General features: G+C 32.0%; 1 long non-coding RNA gene across 1 annotated transcript; it reads right to left on the bottom strand.

Moving 5' to 3' along the window:
• Positions 1-2,087: 2,087 nt before the first annotated feature.
• On the bottom strand, positions 2,088-3,489 carry LOC143072535 (uncharacterized). Its single transcript, XR_012977231.1, has 3 exons — positions 3,212-3,489; positions 2,783-2,861; positions 2,088-2,217 (listed from the first exon to the last, which is right to left on the bottom strand). It is a non-coding gene; the product is annotated as an uncharacterized LOC143072535 (long non-coding RNA).
• Positions 3,490-11,947: the final 8,458 nt, after the last annotated feature.

Here is an 11,947-nt window from a genome sequence, read left to right on the forward strand (position 1 = left end):
TATATATATATTTCAATAACTTGAATAAGTTTATATTTAAGATCAACTTGATTAACAAAATAATAAAGATGAAAGCTTAAATCTGTACTTAGTATCTGTCTTTGATAAATATCTGAGTTACATGCTAATAGAACATGTCACATTACTAGAATCAATAACTTCTCTACCTTCATGATAAATTTCAATTTTGATGGGTCACAAAACTAAATATGATGCATCATCCTGCCGCTGAATGCTATATAACTCAGACTATAAAATATCTTATATATAAGCCTGAGTAATTAAAAAAAACCACATGCATGGAATTTTAAACTCTTTCTTTGAAGTACACTTTGTAAATATTAACTATAGATCTGGATAAGAATTTCTTGTGTATTAACAGGCTCCATCTCAACATTGTTAAGTCCAATGGATCTCATTAGATCCCTCTTTACAAGTGATCTCTAAAATTAGTCTCACATGTAATTGTAACACCTTCTGCCTTATGAACTCAATTAGTACTATACAATGATTGGTAATATTGCTCTTAATTGTTACCCCTTGTCATCCCAGGACATATTGGAAAGTCATGATCTGAATCATGGCTTTTGTGATTCTACTCCTGTTTTAACGATTTACATTTATCATCGCTCTTTTACTTTTAATTCCACAAAACAATACACACAGTACCCACTTTATTGTAATGTTATTCAATAATAAATATTAGAAAGTTTTCAAAAAGCTGCTCTAATCGGTGTTTTCAATTGTTAATTGAATGATATGAATAGTTAAGATTATTATTTAATAAATAAATTTGGTGTTTTTACTGTCTTCTGATTGGTTAAAATTATTAGTTTTATTTTCAATGTTGTCAATTTTGATGGCGACACGCCCACTCTGACGTTGAGTATTCATACGCCAACATGTGTGTACACTTGTTATTGTTAATATAAATAATATAAAAAGTTCTTTGAGCCTTGTTTTTGATAGAAATTTATTTATAATGAATGGCAATGATTTATTTTGATTTTATTGAACCATAAAACTAATTTTTGACTCTTCACATTTTACATAATCCGCTTCACGGATTATTCAATGTAGAGTCAAAAATTAGTTTTATGGTTCAATAAAATCAAAATAAATAATAGCCATTCATTAATAGTTTTGTCTTTCTAGGTGAATGTGATGGCTCTATGTCTTTGTATAAGAGAGTCCGTGAAAATGATGAGGGCCAATGGAGTTGATGATGGTCATATCATTAATATAAACAGGTGAAATCTTTAGGTTAAGTGTAGTTTTAAATCAAATATTAGGTTGATATAAGAATTATTTCATAAACAAATAGATACTTTAATGTTTCTTTATCATATATTATATTGTTATTAACTGGCTGTTTCTGTATTGGCCTCCGCTCGAGACCTGTAGGGTCAAGGGGCAATACAGCTGACCGAGAATTTATACCAGTGCCAATACAGAAACAGCCAGTTCTTAAACACTTTTATTAAATAATCCAACTTTTTCAATACAGACTTGTTCTGAATGCTGTATTACATACATCAAATGTGAATATAAGGCCAATATTTCCAATACGGACTGGCAATGATGTGAATATAAGGCCAATATTTCCAATATGGGCTGGCAATGATGTGATTATAGGGTCAATATTTCCAATACGGACTGGCAATGATGTGATTATAGGGCCAATATTTCCAATATTGGCAATAAATACTTTTTCAGTATTGGACCGGGCCGAAAAGCAATATAGATCACATGATTTATATGACCAGGAAGACGTCACCAGTTTGACACATGCTGTTTTGGTAGTTTTAGGGCTGTTTTAAAGAACACCTAAATGTCAAATAAACTTAATGTAATTTTTTTCCCTCCAATTGCAAGTTATTTCAAGCATAACTGTCAAGTTTTGTCTCAGTCAGAGCTATAGTTTCAGAGAAAATCACTATAATGTAAGGCCATATCCTACGGCAATTTCAGTCAAATTTCTTCACACTTATTTCAGTGTATCATTATAAAATGCAGTGTTGACTAATATCTGATCATAAACTCATGATCTATGCATTCAAACAATTAAATAGAATACAAAAGACAACTTTAAGATGATAAACAATTTTATTGCACCTTTTAGAGTTCATTTGAAGGTCTGTTTTAGTCTGTTTTGGTCCATTTTTCCTCCATCCTTCCTTTATCATCAAAATATCATCAAAACTTAATATCTTTTGTCTAACAAATAAAATAAATGTGATTATTTTCCCACAAAAATGAAATAAATGTAATGTTAAATCAATAATTAAAGTGTTTTAGCTGATAGAACTGTCTCTATAAATGTTAACAGTCTACACGGAAGTTTCAATAAGGCCTTCTGTGTAACTTGAGTTTTTGGTCTGTTCCCCTAGTGTGACAAATAACGGTTCCCTTTCAGTCAATCATTTATTGTTACTGGTATCAAAGTCTTTTTATTTACTCATAACAGTATATTTCTAATAGATTTACACAAAAAAGTCCTCTTTCTTGTATTTTATATTAGAAAATGGGGAGAAAGAGTAATAGAAAAATACCTCAAAATGTTTTTAAAAAGGGTTATGTCCCTTGGAATGCTGGTACAAAAAATATATTGGTAAGAATTATAAAGTTTAAGTATGTGAAACTGGATTCTGATGTGTATAAATCCAGGGCAAATAAGTGTTTAGATGATTTATTGTCTGTGCAAAATGAAGACGGCACGATGGCAAATTGTAAACTTTTGCGGCCAAAACAACAAAAAAACATGACAATAGTTGATACTTACTCTAATGCTGAAGTGTCATCTGCTGACCACTTCACATATAAAAATTTTCAACAAAATGCTCTTCAGAACATGGTTTACACTGAAATAAAAAATTCACATGTTGTATAAACAAAACTGTAAGGGTAATTTAAAATGTAACACAATAATCTAAATACAGCTTTGTCTGTCCACCCATTTTACTTAGAAAACACCCGTAAACCCCCATTTCAAGGCAATTTTACCTCAAACGTGCTTTCAGTGTCTAAATCCATTCCGAAAAGTCCATGTTTACAATGTATGAACTGGTTTATTAATAACTTTTAAAAATGAAAGTACAATAAGGTCAATAGTGCACATGTAGTTTCCCTAAATAGGTGTTATACCACCATTGATTTTTCCCTATTAGTCTTTGTTAAATTGGCACTTTTAAAAAAATTGTACAGTATTTACCTTTATTTCAACTAAAGAAATACTTTGCATGTACATGTATAAAGTTTAATCCTTTCCAGTGATACAGTGAAAATTTCACACTACATTTCATTGCATATAAGATAGTACCCAACACCGGAAGTAAACAACCCAATTTTTACACTATTATTTACTGGTTACCTGCTTTGGTAACTATGTAACCTTAACGTTCCAAAATATTTTATAAGACCATCAAATAAAAAAAGAATGATGCTTTCAGACTTCCAATATACATATTTACGACTCAGAAAAATTTAAGTGCATTGAAATGCAGGGTTAATTTTCTACAACTGTCAAATTCAAGGGAATATTTTTTTAGGCCTACTTTCGTATGCAACCGGATGCGACGTACCATGATTTGGTGGTATTACACCTAAAATCATTTAATTTAATAAACAGTAATAATATGGGATTGCTAGATGATATGATGCACATGCATTTATTCTCTTTGCATTCATTATTGAAAGAAGCCAAATTTTTATTGAATATTTAATGTTCAGTGGCAAATATAGTCGTGTGTTTATCCGTCTACTGTTTGAAACAGCAGGAATATACAAGATTAAGTTATACAAGCTGAAGATGCATACAGATAATTTTCTGAAAAATAAGCTAATGAAAATATGAAACTTTAATTGTTTTGGTCTAACTGGAACGATGCATTGGTGCTTTAAGTAGACGCTGTTTGATTGTCATTCATGAAAATGAGTTTACTTTATCATTCCTACAGTCAGGGGTACTACTTGTACAAGTGTATTTTATTTACTTGAAGAAGTAAAAAAAATATACACATATAAGTAAATTTGTAGGATACTTATACAAGTGAATTTTATTTACTTGTATAGGTAAAAAAAATTGGCTTAGTTACATTGTACATGTTGTATGTCCCTTAGGCATTCAGAATTTTTTTACTTGTATAAGTAAAAAATCATCCTTTCTTCTTTTCTTGAATTCTTTGCTCTAATAGAATTTTAAATTGTGTACCCTTTGCAGATGTCTTTACTAATCATTTAAGTGTAATTTCATGGACACTGAGAGTCCCATTTGTCTGTTATCTTCTTAACACTGCTCATTTACAAGCCCCAAAGGAGCAATTTTTGATTGCCTTGCGCTAATATACAAGATCTTTGCTCAATCAGTTTCATTGATGAATTAATGAGATGAAACATTGAAGTTTAATGAAAATTTGAGCAAACCTGGGAAAAATCATTAAAGGCATGATTTTACATCTCAAAAATTGGGGATTTTTGTGGGATTGTAGGAAAAATTTACTTATGCAAGTAATTTTTTCAAAAAATTAAGGGGAGATTATTCAAACATTATTTATTTACTTATATGTGTATATTTTTTTTTCACTTCTTCAAGTAAATAAAATACACTTGTACAAGTAGTACCCCTGACTGTCCTATATTTAAAGTTTATCTGGACATCGTTGTGGCAAAGCACACTTTTATTCAGCTACTAAACATGCAGTGACTGCATTAACTGAAGGCATTAGATGGGAACTTAGAGAAATAAACAGTCATATCAAAATAACAGTAAGTTTAGCAGTATTAACAAAACTTTGGTCTTATAAAAATGTTCACTATAAAGTTATTAAGAAAAATATCTTCTACAGGTCACAGTGGTTTCCAAAATGACTGACTTTTTTAGCTCACCTGGCCCAAAGGGCCAAGTGAGCTTTTCCTATCACTTAGCTTCTGTTGTCCTGTGTCGTACGGCGTCGTCGTCATCGTTGTCCGGTGTCGTTAACTTTTACAAAAATCTCCTCCTCTGAAACTACTGGGCCAAATTTAAACAAACTTGACCACAATCATCATTGGGGTATCTAGTTTAAAAATTGTGTCCGGTGACCCGCCAAAATAACCAAGATGGCCGCCATGGCTAAAAATGTATATTTTGGTTATAACTCTGAAACCAAAGCATTTAGAGCAAATCTGTTTGTGGGGTAAATTTGTTTATAAGGTCAAGATCTATCTGCCCTGAAATTTTTAGATGAATCAGACAATGTGTTTTTGGGTTGCTGCCCCTGAATTGGTAATTTAAAGGAAATTTTGTTCGTTTTCGGTTGTTATCTTGAAAATTATTATAGATAGAGATAAACTGTAAACAGCAATTATGTTCAGCAAAGTAAGATCTACAAAGAAGTCTGCGTAATCAAAATGGTCAGTTGACCCCTTAAGCAGGTAGTCATTTTTTACCAAATTTTCATAAAATCTTCTCCTATGAAACTACTGGACCAAATTTAACGAAACTTAGCCAAAATCATTATTAGGGTATCTAGTTTAAAAATTGTGTGCTGTGACCTGGCCAACCAACCAAGATGGCCGTAATGGCTAAAAATAGAACATAGGGGTAAAATGTAGGTTTTGGCTTATAACTCTGAAACCAAAGCATTTAAAGCAAATCTTACAAAGGGATTAACTTGTGTATATAAAGTAAATATCTATCTGCCCTGAAATATTCAGATGAATTGGATAACTGGTTGTTGGGTTGCTGACCCCCAATTGGTAATTTTTAAAGAAATTTAGCCATTTTTGGTTATTATCTTGAATACTATTATAGATAGAGATAAATTGTAAACAGCAATAATGTTCAGCAAATTAAGATCTTCTAATAAGTCAACATTACAAAAAATGGTCAGTTGACCCCTTAAGGAGTTATTGCCCTTTATAGTAATTTTTTAACAATTTTCATTAATTTGGTAAATTTTGGTAAGTTTTTACAAAGTGTTTTCCTCTGTAACTAAAGGGCCAAGTTCATTACAGATAGAGAAAATTGTAAGTTGGAAGAATGATCAGTAAAGTATGATCTACAAACACATCACCATCACCAAAACACAATTTTGTCATGAATCCATCTGTTTCCTTTGTTAAATATATGCACATAGACCACGGTGAGCGACACAGGCTCTAAAGAGCCTCTAGTTTTTCTTAATTTCTCCATAATCCATCAGAGAATATGAATGTAGGTTGTTACATTTTACACAATAGTGTTCTTTGATAGTACTCCATTTTGTTTACAGCAATTTTGTAGAATTTTTTTCTATTTCTTTTTCCAGAAAAACACACATTTGAGTTCATTTCACATTAATAATCCAATTAGCACATTGTGTAGAAAAGTATTACCAATTAAGTTTCCTCTTCAGTATAGACCTGCAGGATCTGTTGATGATCATAAAAACCAAGATATCTGACCTATAAATACACAAAATATTTTTTTTTTATTATATTATTCAGTTATTTTATTGTTGTTTTTAATTTTGTTTATGTCACAAGTATAATGTTACTTATATGACAAATAAAAGATTATTATTCTATTATAAATGGAGAAAAAAACAGCAATATAAATAAGCTTATTTTATCACGTTTTAAGGAACATTTTGAGAAACTTTCATTTGATATTCTTACTTGTCATGCTTATGAGTTCTCTTATTTCAGTGCTTTGTGTCCAAGATTTAATATTCGTTGTTTAGTGCCTTGTAGTGATATTTAAAGTTGAGCCACTTGCAATAGTTGTTATAGAATGTTCATATGCTGTGTTTTAATATTTGAACCACTATCCTATATTCTGGTCAGGTTGAGTGCTCACAGACATGAGGCCTAAATTAATATATTGTTTGTTTCCCTAATCCCTACTCTGACAAGCCAGGTGTGGGTGGGTAGGTAGGTAAATTATTCTATTTTTCCCAAAAGCCTGAATATTATCAGATGATCGGGCATTTAGCCCGAAAATCAGAAATGAATAAAATAATATTTGGCTTAGTTTTGACAATAAAATTTTATGAGTAGGGCCATTTTTGCAGGGTCGGTCGGGATTGGGGAAACAAACAATATTTTATATTAGGCCTGATTTTTTTTATTAATTGTTATTGACTTTGAACATGTTGAACTTAATTGGATTGTTTAAATCTTTACATGTTGAGATCTTTAATGGCTGACCTATAAAGGAAGTGTTTTCTCATTATTGAAGGCAGGCCCATGATTGGCCTTTAATTTCTTGCATCCGCTACATTGAACTCTGGTGGATAAGTCATTCATTTACCATACCACATTTTCTTATTTTTATATGAGTCATCCTTCAAAGGCAATTACTTTTATTACTGTAATTCAGAAATTATCTAAACTTTTTAGTAATGCGAATAATGTGACTGGGTGAGTCAGAGTATCGCAAAAAGAAGAAATCATATTTTGATAACAGAAACATATATATATAATTATATATATCATGTAACTATATAGATCTTTATGCAGATTTTTTTTGTAATCACAAAAAGTTGTCCATTCCCTGAAAAGTCTGAATTTACAGTATATATATATATAGAAGTGGTCTTACCATTTAGGCCTTGTTGTATTTTGTTTATCTTGTTTTGCCGCTCATTTCTACTGTAACTGTTTATATTTTTCATTATTTTTCTATATTTCTTGTCCTATAAAACATAAAAAGGGTAAAAACTATTATTAAATATCAGTTTGTGTTTTTCTTTATATGCAGTTATATTTAAAAAGAATGGAATATTTGTGCTATTTCATTTCACAAACTTTTTGCCAGTCATGACTTTCACCCTGGTCAATAGTTTAAAAAACAAACTTTCCCATACTTTTTCTTTGTGTTCGTACTTATTTTTCATTGGACGACAAAGACATGATTCAACTATTCTTCTATGATTTGTTTCACTTGACTACGTTAAACTCTGAAATATTGTTTACAGTATAATCTGTATGTTACGGAAGCCGTAAGGGGACACACAAAACATTAGAAAATATTTTTTTTAATTCGAGATCACGATAAAACATTACCGTTTTACCGAGATCTCGATAAAAAATATATCGTTATCTCGATAAAACGAAATTGTTATATCGAGATCTCGATAAAAAATATATCGTTATCTCGATAAAACGAAACTGTTATATCGAGATCTCGGATTATTAAATCGTTATCTCGGTTTAATATATCGAGATCTCGATAAAAAATATATCGTTATCTCGAGAAAACGAAACTGTTATATCGAGATCTCGGATTATTATATCGTTATCTCGAGAAAACGAAACTTTAATATATCGTTATCTCGAGAAAACGAAAGAGTTCTATCGAGATATCGGATTATTAAATCGTTATCTCGGTTTAATATATCGAGATCTCGATAAAAAATATATCGTTATCTCGAGAAAACGAAACTGTTATATCGAGATCTCGGATTATTATATCGTTATCTCGAGAAAACGAAACTTTAATATATCGTTATCTCGAGAAAACGAAACTGTTATATCGATATCTCGGATTATTAAATCGTTATCTCGGTTTAATATATCGAGATCTCGATAAAAAATATATCGTTATCTCGAGAAAACGAAACTGTTATATCGTTATCTCGAGAAAACGAAACTGTTATATCGAGATCTCGGATTATTAAATCGTTATCTCGGTTTAATATATCGAGATCTCGAGAAAAAATATATCGTTATCTCGAGAAAACGAAACTGTTATATCGAGATCTCGGATTATTATATCGTTATCTCGAGAAAACGAAACTGTTATATCGAGATCTCGGATTGCTAGTTATCACGTGTTAACTGATAACAAAATGGCGGATCAAGAGGTGGCAGGCAACCCGGCAGAAGGAGTAAGTATGATTTGTCTGTTTCAAAGCTTGTTTGAATGACTGTTCACTCGATATGCATGATAAAGAAGCACGGAAAGTTACTTCCAATATTTGATGCGATAAGGATGTTTCACTATTATAGGTGCATTCACATAGGAATATATGATACGGGTAAGAAATCTGTATGGCAATATGTGAGTGAAGCAATTTCACAAATTCGTCAATTAGTCAATTTTTACACCAAACAAACATGTCTTATGTTGAACTTGTACTGTTACACCACTGTCCCAGGTTAAGGGAGGGTTGGGATCCCGCTAACATGTTTAACCCCGCCACATTATGTATGTATGTGCCTGTCCCAAGTCAGGAGCCTGTAATTCAGTGGTTGTCGTTTGTTGTTGTGTTACATATAGAAAAGAAGAGGGGTATGATTGCCAATGAGACAACTCTCCACAAGGGACCAAAAATGACACAGAAATTTATAAATACCGAGCCGCGTCAAAGAGTAATCACCAAAATAAACATTAAAAAAAGAAAGAGAGGGGTGAGTAAATAAACAGACAACTAAACTCCAAAATGTAAAACAGCATGACAAAGCCATGGTCCAAAGCGAAAAACGGTTATAAGACACACAGTAATCAATAAAAGTGAAAACACAGACAAAAATGGCCAGGATCAAGTTCCACAAACCCTTACAAAAAAAAAGTATGATGCTATTTATAATTCAATCACATTTGGTGGTGAATGACCATTATAAACAGCCGTGAAGGTTACAAATAAGGGGTTTCATAGTGTTTATTATCCTTTAATTGTTGAAATTATAACTCTTAAAATTTTGATATCAAAAGTTACCCACATCTGAAAATAAAGTTACAGACAGTCTGCTGAGATTCGATAAAAAAAGTTAGGGATGTCATGCATTTTTTAAAGTCGGCCTTGCGCTTTAGTGAACTCTAAATTAACAAGTAAATGGTAATTGTAAGTGATTTCGTTATTCAAAAATCCTATAAATATTTACATACTGCATGAAAAACGTTGCAAAAGGTAGATTTTGTATGAATTAGATATCAACGAGTTAAAAGAGTCCGCCATCTTTTGCTGTGGGTAACATTAAGCACAGTGATGTATATGTTACCTCCTGTAAGAGTCACTGTACATGTATGTTGTTGATAAACTAACATTAATCAGGCGGTTAGTTTTTTCGTTTGAATTGTTTTACATGTCCTTTAGGGGCCTTTATAGCTGACTATGCGGTACAGGCTTTGCTCATTGTATGAGGCCGTACGATGACCTATAGTGATTAACTTCTGTGTCAGTCATTTGGTCTCTTGTGAAGAGTTGTCTCATTGACAATAACACCACACTTTCTTTTTTATATGTAAGGCCTGAGGTGGAGAGCTGAATTAAATGTATAGAGTAAATACAGGGTCAGTAACATAGAGTGATTGTTATCGACATCATTATGTCCATTTTGTTTATCTGTTATCAAAAGTATGAAGCCACTAAAGGGATTTTGACGAAACATTGCCATAATCCTCTTTATGGTATATCTTCTTAAAAAATTGTGTCACACATAGCCATTTTCCGAAAAACATGGCTGCCGTTACTAAAAAATAGACCTTGGAGATGTAGACAGCCTATTTGGCCATATCTTGGACTATTATACTAAAAAAAAAAAAAATGCTTATCCAAGCAATCACCTATGAATATGACTTTACAACAAACCGAACTTGCGTATCTCTTTTCAATCAAAAGTTATAAGACATTTTATGAATCATACTTTAATACCGTCTTCGGTTAACCTTCGTATGTCCATCTTTTGCTATCGTATAGACTTCGTTATTCATCGTACTTGCTTCGGTCACTTTTGGGTATTTTAAAGAGATCGGGACCAACTTCGTACGAACTTACAATTTTCGCATTCGGGTGTCCATCGTATATAAAAATCGGGACAGTGTGACGCGGGCATAAGTGAATTGTTATTTTAATTGTTATACATTCAAATTGCTAAATGAACACCCTAAGGGGTCATGCCATTTACATTTATAGAATTGAAAGGGAAGATTAGTGTTACATAAACAAATCTGTGTTCTAATCTGAATAATTACTTATTAATTAGTGACGGTACATATACATAAATTTAAATGTATTTTTTTTCTTACTTCTTAATAAGAGTTGTACTTATTTGAAAAAACAAGAATGTGTTATATTAGGGGTAATAGACCTGTAAATGTCAGTTTTCCCAACTGAAATTATTTCTACAATTATAGCTTTTCTCTCTGGTCAATACTTATAGCTTAATATAGGGGTAAATCTATATCGCCCCGGTTATTATCCCAAGACTCCAATATCAGCCTGAGACGTAGTCGAGGGCCGATATGGGAAGAGAGATGATAGTCGTGCTGATATGGATTTACCCATATATTAATCTATTCATCAAATTCTTCCGACAATAAGGTAGAATAACATTGGAAGCTGATATGGATTTTCTGCCCTGGTTGATACGGCCATATTAGCCTGGGTAGTGACGTCATTGGGCTGGTACAGGGTTATCAGTCCAGGTTTTGCAAATACGGCTTGTCTCCTTCCAATCGTTACACATGTGCAAAAAGCACTGTATAAGGCATGACGTATATGATGAGAGATTGTATCTGCCTGACAAATGAATATCAACACTTGTTACAGGCCAAAGTCCAATGTTGATATACATATGGCATTTGGATATTATAACCTTGTATTGACCTGAGAGGAAAACTACAATTGTTATATTATCAATAAAAAATAACAAATCTTAGATTGCTCAACTATTTATGGTAACATACTGCATCGATTGTTCAATTTGATTATGTATTATGTTTTTTGCTCACCTGAAGCAAAGGGTCATCATGGTCATGTGAGCTATCACGCTACCATCATTTGTCATCTGTCATAGATTAGATTACCGGTAATGATATATTACATTGTCCCATGGAAGACTTCCATGATTGTCCTATCAAAATCTTTGTCACAAAACAAATGCTCTGGTATCATTTGTCCAGTAACTCACACTTACACAACCACTATAACAGTTTAAGGTGCTGGCTCATACATGCAATAATTCTATTATTTTTTTTATAATT

Source organism: Mytilus galloprovincialis, chromosome 1 (genome assembly GCF_965363235.1).
Source record: "Mytilus galloprovincialis chromosome 1, xbMytGall1.hap1.1, whole genome shotgun sequence".
NCBI lineage: Eukaryota > Metazoa > Mollusca > Bivalvia > Mytilida > Mytilidae > Mytilus > Mytilus galloprovincialis.